Raw genomic sequence first — 8,684 nt, forward strand, 5'->3', positions numbered from 1 at the left:
ACATCTGTGTTCCCAGCTACTTGGGAGGCTGAGGTGGGAAGATCACTTGGCCCCAGGAGATGGAGGCTGCAGTAAGCCCTGATTGTACCACTATACTCCAGCCCTGTCTCAAAATATAAAAAATTAAAAAAGAAAAGGAAAAAGTAGGCCTGGACATACTTGGGAGGTACTGGGACACAGGGAGTTTTCTGCAGATTAAACCCTTTATTTACCAAACATTATGTACCAGACACCAAAAGACCCTCAAAGCCTGTGCTCTCCTGGATACTACTATTGATGGATGTGCAGGCAGCTGCTTGTGACTACACTTGACCCCACTCTTTCCTATCCCCAAACCTACAAAACAGTCCCCTCTCCCTTTCTGCCTGGCTGTCATTGAGTCAGCTCTTACCACTACTAAATGAAGACACCCAGCAACCACAACTGATCTCATCTACTCTCCATTGTTGTAATCTCCCAGCCCCTCTGCATTGCATCTTAGATTGGTCAATTTTTAACAGGCATCTTCAGGCTCCTCAGGAGTTCTCAGAGATTGCTGGTTGTCTCCCAACATCCATTCTCTTTTTCTTCCACTGTAATAGGAACCTCAGTGCTTAGCCAAGCACATGACCCCTTAGGAAAGACATGTCCCAGCTTCTCTTGTGGTTAGATAAGAACATGAAAATTAGTTCTGGCCAATGAGATGTGAGCAAAAATCATGCGTTTTTCAGAAAGTATCCTTTCAGGAAAGGAGTAGGCCTCTCTTTCCTTCCTGCTTACTGAAGTATGAAGTGGTTACTGGGATTCTAGCAGCCATTCTATACTAGAGATAGAAGCCACACAGGATGGTAGAAAAGCAAAAGAATAGAAACCTGAATCCTAGACACTGTGAAGCTGCTAGAATTCTGACCTCCAGACTTCTTTCAAGTGAGGAGAAATAAACTTCTAGCTTGTTTGTTATATATAGTTTTCAGTCATTTGCAATTAAAAATACATGGACTATTTTTTGGTATAGAAGTCTAGGCCAGGTGCGGTCACTCATGCCTTTGGGAGGCTGAGGTGGGTGGATCACAGGTCAGGAGTTCAAGACCAGCCTGGCCAACATGGTAAAACCCCGTCTCTTTGGGAAATCCCAGCACTTTGGGAGGATGAGGTGGGTGGATCATGAGGTCAGGAATTCAAGACCAGCCTGGCCAACATGATAAAACCCTGTCGCTACTAAAAATACAAAAATTAGCCAAGTGTGGTGGTGGGTGCCTGTAATCCCAGCTACTCAGGAGGCTGAGGCAGAGAATCACTTGAACCTGGGAGGCGGAGGTTGCAGTGAGTCGGGATCATGCCCTTGCACTCTAGCCTGGATGACAGAGTCGGACTCCGTCTCAAAAAGGGAGAGGGTGAGATGGGCTTCAGGTAAAGCATACCAGGGTTTTGAAAGTAATAGTTATGTCCTAATTCTAAAACTGGATAATGGTTCANAAAAAAAAAAAAAAACCCTCTGAAATTTTGGTATAATGGTTTAAAGAAACAGGTTATAAATGCATAGTGGTAGTTATTTCATAAAGAGAATAGAGGCTAAAAAAATCATAAATAACAGCTTAGCAACACCCAGAAAACAGCAAATGTATTTTATAAAGGTTTACTGCTCAAAAGAGCTTAGTCCCTATCACCTGAGATGACAGCCTCTCATCTGTCATCTGCGCCCCGCCCTGTGGGAAGCACACAAGGGTGAGAGAAACCATGTCTTCTTATTCTAATTGACACCCTCCTGTGGCACTTGACATTGACCTTTTCCTCCTCCTCAAAAACATTCAGGCTTTGGCAGCACCCATACTCTCCTGACTTTCATTGGTTTCCTACCCTGACTCCTCTGTTCCATCACCCACCTCCAACCAAGCACAGGTACTTCCCAGGGTCACTGTCAGCAACTGCCTGTCCTAATGCCAAGAGCAGAAGCCCAAAATTCACAAGTGTCATCAATCAAGAGGAACCATTTTTACCTTTCACCACGTACACAAAACAAAACCAGAAAATGTCAACAAAAGTGTTGCAACTGCCTGCTTCTATGTTGAAATGCTAGCTTAGTCTCTCAAAATTGGATGGGCACAGTGGCTCATGCCTGTAATCCCAGTATTTTGAGAGGCCAAGGTGGGAGGATCACTTGAGCCCAGGAGTTTGAGACCAGCCTAGGCAACACAGTGAGACTCCATCTCCACAAAAATTTTTGTCTCAAAAAAAACCCACAAAAAACAAAACACACAACTTGAAAGTTCCTGCTGAAGATTGGAGACAAAGCACATGCTTTGGGCCCCAATATCCCAATGATATGAATGTCAAATAAGAACAGTAAGGAATGAAACTATGGCTTTAGAAATAGCAAGGGACAGGCATCATCAGTGGATGTGAGATTTCAGCAAATTTCTGGATGACAGAACTCTGAAGAGCTAAGATGGATGAAACAAAATAGAAAATGCAGCCAAGAGTGTACATCAGGAAGGCTCTGGAGGAAGTAGGAACCTCTGCCCTCTGAAACCCTGGAGAAGCTCCGGACCAGTATCAGACACATGGGATAGTGGATGACAGCAAGAACTAGGGATTGTAAGAGAAATTGAAGGTCTATACACTGAAACAACTATGCAAGTTACAAGCTCTATTCCCAGACTCACCTACACAGGACATGGCTATTCCTCCAGGCTCAAAACTAGGTTTATCTTTAAATAAACCAAACAGACCATCTGGGTTAATTTAAGCTTCCAGTGTGAATACTGAGCCCTAGAATGGATCTCTCCGCATTCTGGGATTTGGCGGGGGGCAGGGGGAGTCTCTCCTCTCTATCCTTTCATCCTAATATGAGGCCTATCAGGCAAAAGGCTCCATCTATGCACCCAAAGATCTTAGTCCTATTTCCACTCAGGAGAGAGGTGAGCCAAAATACTGCTGTGTCTTGTCTCCCCCATTCTTTCCTTGTCAGAATGGGAAAGCTTATTTTGGCTATTCTGCCCACCCCCCATCCTGTCCCTCTTCCACAACTGCAGTTGGAGGAAAAAGGGATGACAGATAACCTGTTGGTGCACAGTCACTAGACCCAAGAAGGAGACTACTGGGCATGAAACTGTGAGGCTGAACTCTGAGTCACTCACAATACTAGTAACTGAATGGAGCTTCATGCTGCCTCCCTTGCGGAGGAAACGATATGTTCCGCAAGCCAGAGGGGAAAGGACTGGATCAAGCCAGGACACCCTGCAAACCCTCCACAGTTAACATTTTCCTAGGAAGACATACATGGATTGTTAATACATAAACTTCACGAATGCATGAAATCAACATGATGGTTTCAATGTATATGAAAAAAATGTATATTTTGTCTCAAAATTTACTCAACATTTTTAACAAAGCAATGTGTAGGAAAAGTTGTTTCATGTTGAATTTCAAATAACACTGAAAGAATGTCAGAATCTACTCATTTTGATAAGTATGTCAGATCTCAAAAGAGATATGTAGTCTCCAAAGCTACTGCATTTTGATTCATGTTGGCGACATACTCTTTGTGATATGATGAAAAGCTTTCTTTTAAAAAGAAAATGCCCTGATATTTAATAAAAATGTCTTATAGTATCATTCAAAGAATTTTTTTTTTTTTTTGAGATGGAGTCTTGCTATATCGCCAGGCTGGAGTGCAGTGGCGTGGTTTTGGCTCACTGCAACCTCCACCTCCCAGGTTCAAGCGTTTCTCCTGCCTCAGCCTCCCTAGTAGCTAGGACTACAGGTACCCACTACGCCCAGCTAATTTTTTGTATTTTTAGTAGAGACAGGGTTTCACCATGTTGGCCAGAATGGTCTCAATCTCTTGACCTCGTGATCCGCCCACCTCGACCTCCCAAAATGCTGGGATTGTGGGAGTGAGCCACTGAGCCCTGCCTAGAAATTTTTAATATAACAACCAGGACTGTAACAAAGCTTCTTTTGCAGTTTTTTTTTTTTTTTCTTCATCCTAAACCTTGGTCCACCAAGGTTGTTCATAGGAAGATTAAAGTTTGCCTATTCAGAGAGCTCCACAGCAACACCAACACTAAGGTGATTTCATTACCAAGTGTGACCATCTGCCTAATATTAACTCCATTATTAGGGTGGCCATATAATGTATCACCCAAACTGGGTCACTTGAGAGCAGAAGAGTATGTCATCCAACTCACCCACGTTATCACTTTCTATACCCACTGACAATGGCTATTTCAACCCTCTCCTTGATAATACAGTTCATTAAAGTAGTTCTCCAATTACTGAGGATCACAATAGCTGTTTATGTAGATTATATCTACAGAAAAAATCAAAACCGAGAAGTTTCTAAAACACAAAAATACCCAAATGTGGCAGTTCCCCACGAATCAAACAGAATTACCATATGATCCAGCAATCCAGTTCTCCTGGGCATATACCCAAAAGAACTGAAAGCAGGCGGGGCATGGTTGTTCAAGCCTGTAATTCCAGCGCTTTGAGAGAACAAGGTGGGCAGATCACTTGGGGCCAGGAGTTCAAGACCAGCCTGGCCAACATGGTGAAACCCTGTCTCTACTAAAAATACAAAAATTAGCTGGGCGTGGTGGCACACTCCTGAAATCCCAGCTACTCGGGAGGCTGAAGCAGGAGAACTGCTTGAACCTGGGAGGCAGAGGTTGCAGTAAGCTAAGATCATGCCACTGCAGTCAAGCCCAGATGACAGAGCAAGATTCTGTCTCAAAAAAAAAAAAAAAAAGAATAAAGAAAAAGAACTGAAAGCAGCAACTCAAACAGATATCTGTACACTCGTGTTCCCTAGCAGCATTACACAATTTGGATTGTTAAGTTTGGGGCTACTACAAAGAAGACTGCTTTGAAAGTTCTAGAACTTGACTTTCAGTGAATACATGTACAGATTTCTACTGGGCAATCACCTAAGAGTGAAACTGCTTGATCATAAATTGTGTGTATATTTAGCTTTAGTAAATATTGTCAAACAGTTTTCCAGAGTGATGGTGCCAATGTATACTCCCTCAAGCAGTCTATGAAAGGTCCACTGGATCCACATACTTGCCAACCCCCAATGTTTTCATTCTTTTTAATTTCAGCCAATCTAGTGGGTGTGCAGTAGTATCTTACCAAGGGTTTTAATTTGCATCTCCCAGATAACTAAATGATACTGGGTATCTTTTCATGTTTATTGATCGTCTAAAGTGCCCATTTTTGGCCAGGCGTGGTAGCTCACACTGATAATCCCAGCACTTCAGGAGTCTGAGGCAGGAAGAATGCTTGAGCCCAGGAGTTTGAGACCAACCTGGTCAACATAGTGAGACCCTGTTTCTACAAAAAAATACAAAAATTAGCCGGGTATGGTGGTGTGTGCCTGTATTTCCAGCTACTAGGGAGGTGAAGGCAGGAGGATCCCTTGAGTCCAGCAGTTTGAGGCTTCAGTGAGCCAAGACTGTGCCACTGCACTCCAACCTGGGCAACAGAGTGAGAACCTGTCTCAAAAAAATAAAAAAAAACAAAGTGCCCATTTACCTATTGGGTTGTCTTTTTATATATTTATTTTTAAGTAATTATTTATAGATTCTAGAAATTAGCCCTGCATCAGATACATTTGCTATAAATATCTTCTCATTGCCTGTGCCCTTCCTTTTCACTCTTGATACTGTGGTCCAGCAAACGTAAGTTCTTAATTTTAATGTTGCTCAATTTATCAACAGTTTCCTTTATGGTTAGTGCTTTTTATACAGGAGGAATATTTAAACATCACCATGCCAACATCACAGCTAAAAAATTAACAATTCCTTTATATTAAATATCCAATAGTCAAATTTACCCAATAACTTAAATTATTCCTCTTTATTGCAGTTAGATTGGATCAGGATCCAAATTAGGTTCAGAAATTGTAATATGCCTCAAGTTTTTTTGTGGGGAGCAGGGGGACAGAGTCTTGCTCTGTTATGCAGGTTGGAGTGCAATGGCGTGATCATGGCTCACTGCAACCTCCAGCTCCTGGGTTCAAGCAATTATCCTGCCTCAGCCTCCCAAGTAGCTGGGATTACAGGCACATATCATCATGCCTGGCTAATTTTTGTATTTTTAGTAGAGATGGAGTTTCACCATGCCTGCCAGGCTGGTCTGGAAGTCCTTACCTCAAGTGATCCCCCTGCCTCAGCCTCCCAAAGTGCTGGGATTACAGGTATGAGTCACTGCGCCTGGCCTTAAATCTTTCATTTAGGAGACAGGGTCTTACTCTATTGCTCAGGTTAGTCTGGAACTCCTGGCCTCACAAGCCATCCTCCCACCTCAGCCTCCAGAGTGCTGGAATTATAGGCATAAGTGAACATAACCAGCACCTAAAGTCTTTTAATCTCTAGGTTTTACCTTTCATATCTATCTCTATCTCTCCCCCCTCTTCCTTCTATATATTTTTTTAAATCAGAGACAGCAGTGTGTGAAAGTGGTAAAACTCAAATTGTGTGTGTGGTTTTTTTCCCTCTGTTCTCACACTGTAACTACAATCACAGAAGAATTCTGTGACCAAATTTTTTTGGGGTTGTCTCCCCACACACCAAACAATCAATTCTGCAGCAGACACTAGCTGGGTGCCCTCCAATTTAATTAACTTCAGCCACTATTTGCCTGAAGATAGCCTCAGAAACCTCTTGTGGGGTTGAGAGCTTAGCCCCACAAGACCACCCCCTTTCCCATCAGTTGCAAATCTGAGGCTCAAGAATTTCTGATCTACCAGCATTAAGCTGGAGTCCCCATGACCCTCTGCCACCTTTGAATTTGACTAATTTGCTAGAATGGATCACAGAACTCAGTAAAACACTTACGTACTTCCATTTACCAGTTTGTTACAAAGGACGCTTTAAAGGATGCAAATATACAGCCAGATGAAGAGATACATAGGGAGAAGCCTGGAAGAGTTCCCAGTGCGAGAGCTTCTGTCCCAGTGGAGTTGGAGTGCACCAACCTCCCAGCACGTGGATGAATTCTTGTTCGCCTTTCTGTAAGCCTCCAGATGTTCAGCTACCCAGGAGCTCCCTGCACTCTGTCCTCTAAAGCCTTTTATAGGGGCTTCGTTAGATGCACACGTTGCATGGACAACTGCAGAAATGCGACTGAACAAAAAGGATATGATCTGACGCTAGCAAATTAAGTGGGGAGACACAGCAAGACCTGTCTATTCAGACTCTTCTTAGCCTCCCTGTGCATCAGTCTTTCCTCCAGGCTATGGGGTTCTGAAATGAGGGTTTTATAGCAATCAAACAGGAAAAGCCAGATAATTTTTATGGCGAGCTACAAGATAGAAAGGCAGGGGAAGATTCCTGCCTTGGGGAGAAAAAGGAGCAGGTGAAAGGGGAGCAGGAGATGGTCAGAGAGGGAGATTCTATTTTCTGATGCCTGCTTCTGAGTTTCCAAGTGCCCCAACATTACAACAAAAGACTTTAATAAGGGCTTTGAGAATTATAAACCAGGAATCACAGACGTGGATAAAGAAATTTACACACACAAAGAAATTTACACACACGCTTATTTACTCCTTGCCATTTATTTACTAAAGCAACCAGGTCCATGTATTCTTCTGTCTCTTGAATTTCCTATAAATGAGCACTTAGAACTAGTATTGATCAAGCTCAAATATGATTTTATGACAAGATTTCTCCATCAGGAGGTACATAGTATTTGGTTGTTTCTGTGATGGTAGCAGTATTGGTGATTACTGCCTCATCCTATTAATTCATTGGGGTTTGGAAACTTTAAGTATTTTAATTATATCACTTTGTCATTTATTCTATGAAGAGAAACTTTCCTTAATCAACTTCTTGAGCTCTAAGGTACAATTTGTAAAGGAAAGAAATGATAATGCCTCGGAACAATCCTATAAGGTTGATGCTATTCTCCGCCCCATTGTTCAGATGAAAAAACTGACACAAATTAATGATGGAGCTAGGCTATAAACGAGGCATTCCAACTCCTGAGTCTATGATTGTAATCAGTAGGCTAAAATGCCTCTCCTAAAATCAAGAAACTAGTGAATACTAGTATTACTCTGCAAGAAGGAGAGATCACAAAGACAGGCACTTATAGTTATAGTGGCTACAAATTTACTGGAGAAGGAAATATATTAATTGTATCAAAACCTAAACAAAGTACATCCCTTTGAGTCAGCAGTTCCAAACAAGGGAACATGTGCAGAAAGGTTTTTGCTTTGTTTTAACAAGGGTTATTTCCTGCAGCATTACTTACAATAGCAAAAACCTTAAAACACCTTAAATGCCTGATTGGTTCAATAAGTTGAGATACAGCCACAAAATGAAATGACACACCACCTCTAAAAACGATGCTATATCAACAGAATGAAGGACAAAAACCATAAGATCATTTTAATTGATGCTGGCCATATGATCATTTCAACTGATGCTGGCTAGGCACAGTGGCTCATGCCTATAATCCCAGCACTTTGGGTGGCCAAGGCGGGCAGATCACCTGAGGTCAGGAGCTCAAGACCAGCCTGGCCAACATGGCAAAAACCTGACTCTACCAAAAAATACAAAAATTAGCTGGGCGTGGTGGTGGGCACCTGCTGAGGCAGGGAGAACTGCTTGAACCCAGGAGGCAGAGGTTACAGTTAGCCAAGATCACACCACTGCACTCCAGCCTGGGCAACAGTGTGAGACTCTGTCTCAAAAAAAAAA

At 42.5% G+C, this 8,684-nt stretch overlaps 1 protein-coding gene across 2 annotated transcripts in view; it reads right to left on the bottom strand.

The window, feature by feature from the left end:
* The window catches only part of CDS2 (CDP-diacylglycerol synthase 2), a 78,934-nt gene that overhangs the window by 49,375 nt on the left and 20,875 nt on the right, over positions 1 to 8,684 (bottom strand). The window lies entirely within an intron of this gene.

The sequence above is a fragment of the Cebus imitator genome, unplaced genomic scaffold, assembly GCF_001604975.1.
Source record: "Cebus imitator isolate Cc_AM_T3 unplaced genomic scaffold, Cebus_imitator-1.0 Scaffold31, whole genome shotgun sequence".
In the NCBI taxonomy this organism is placed as follows: Eukaryota; Metazoa; Chordata; class Mammalia; order Primates; family Cebidae; genus Cebus; species Cebus imitator.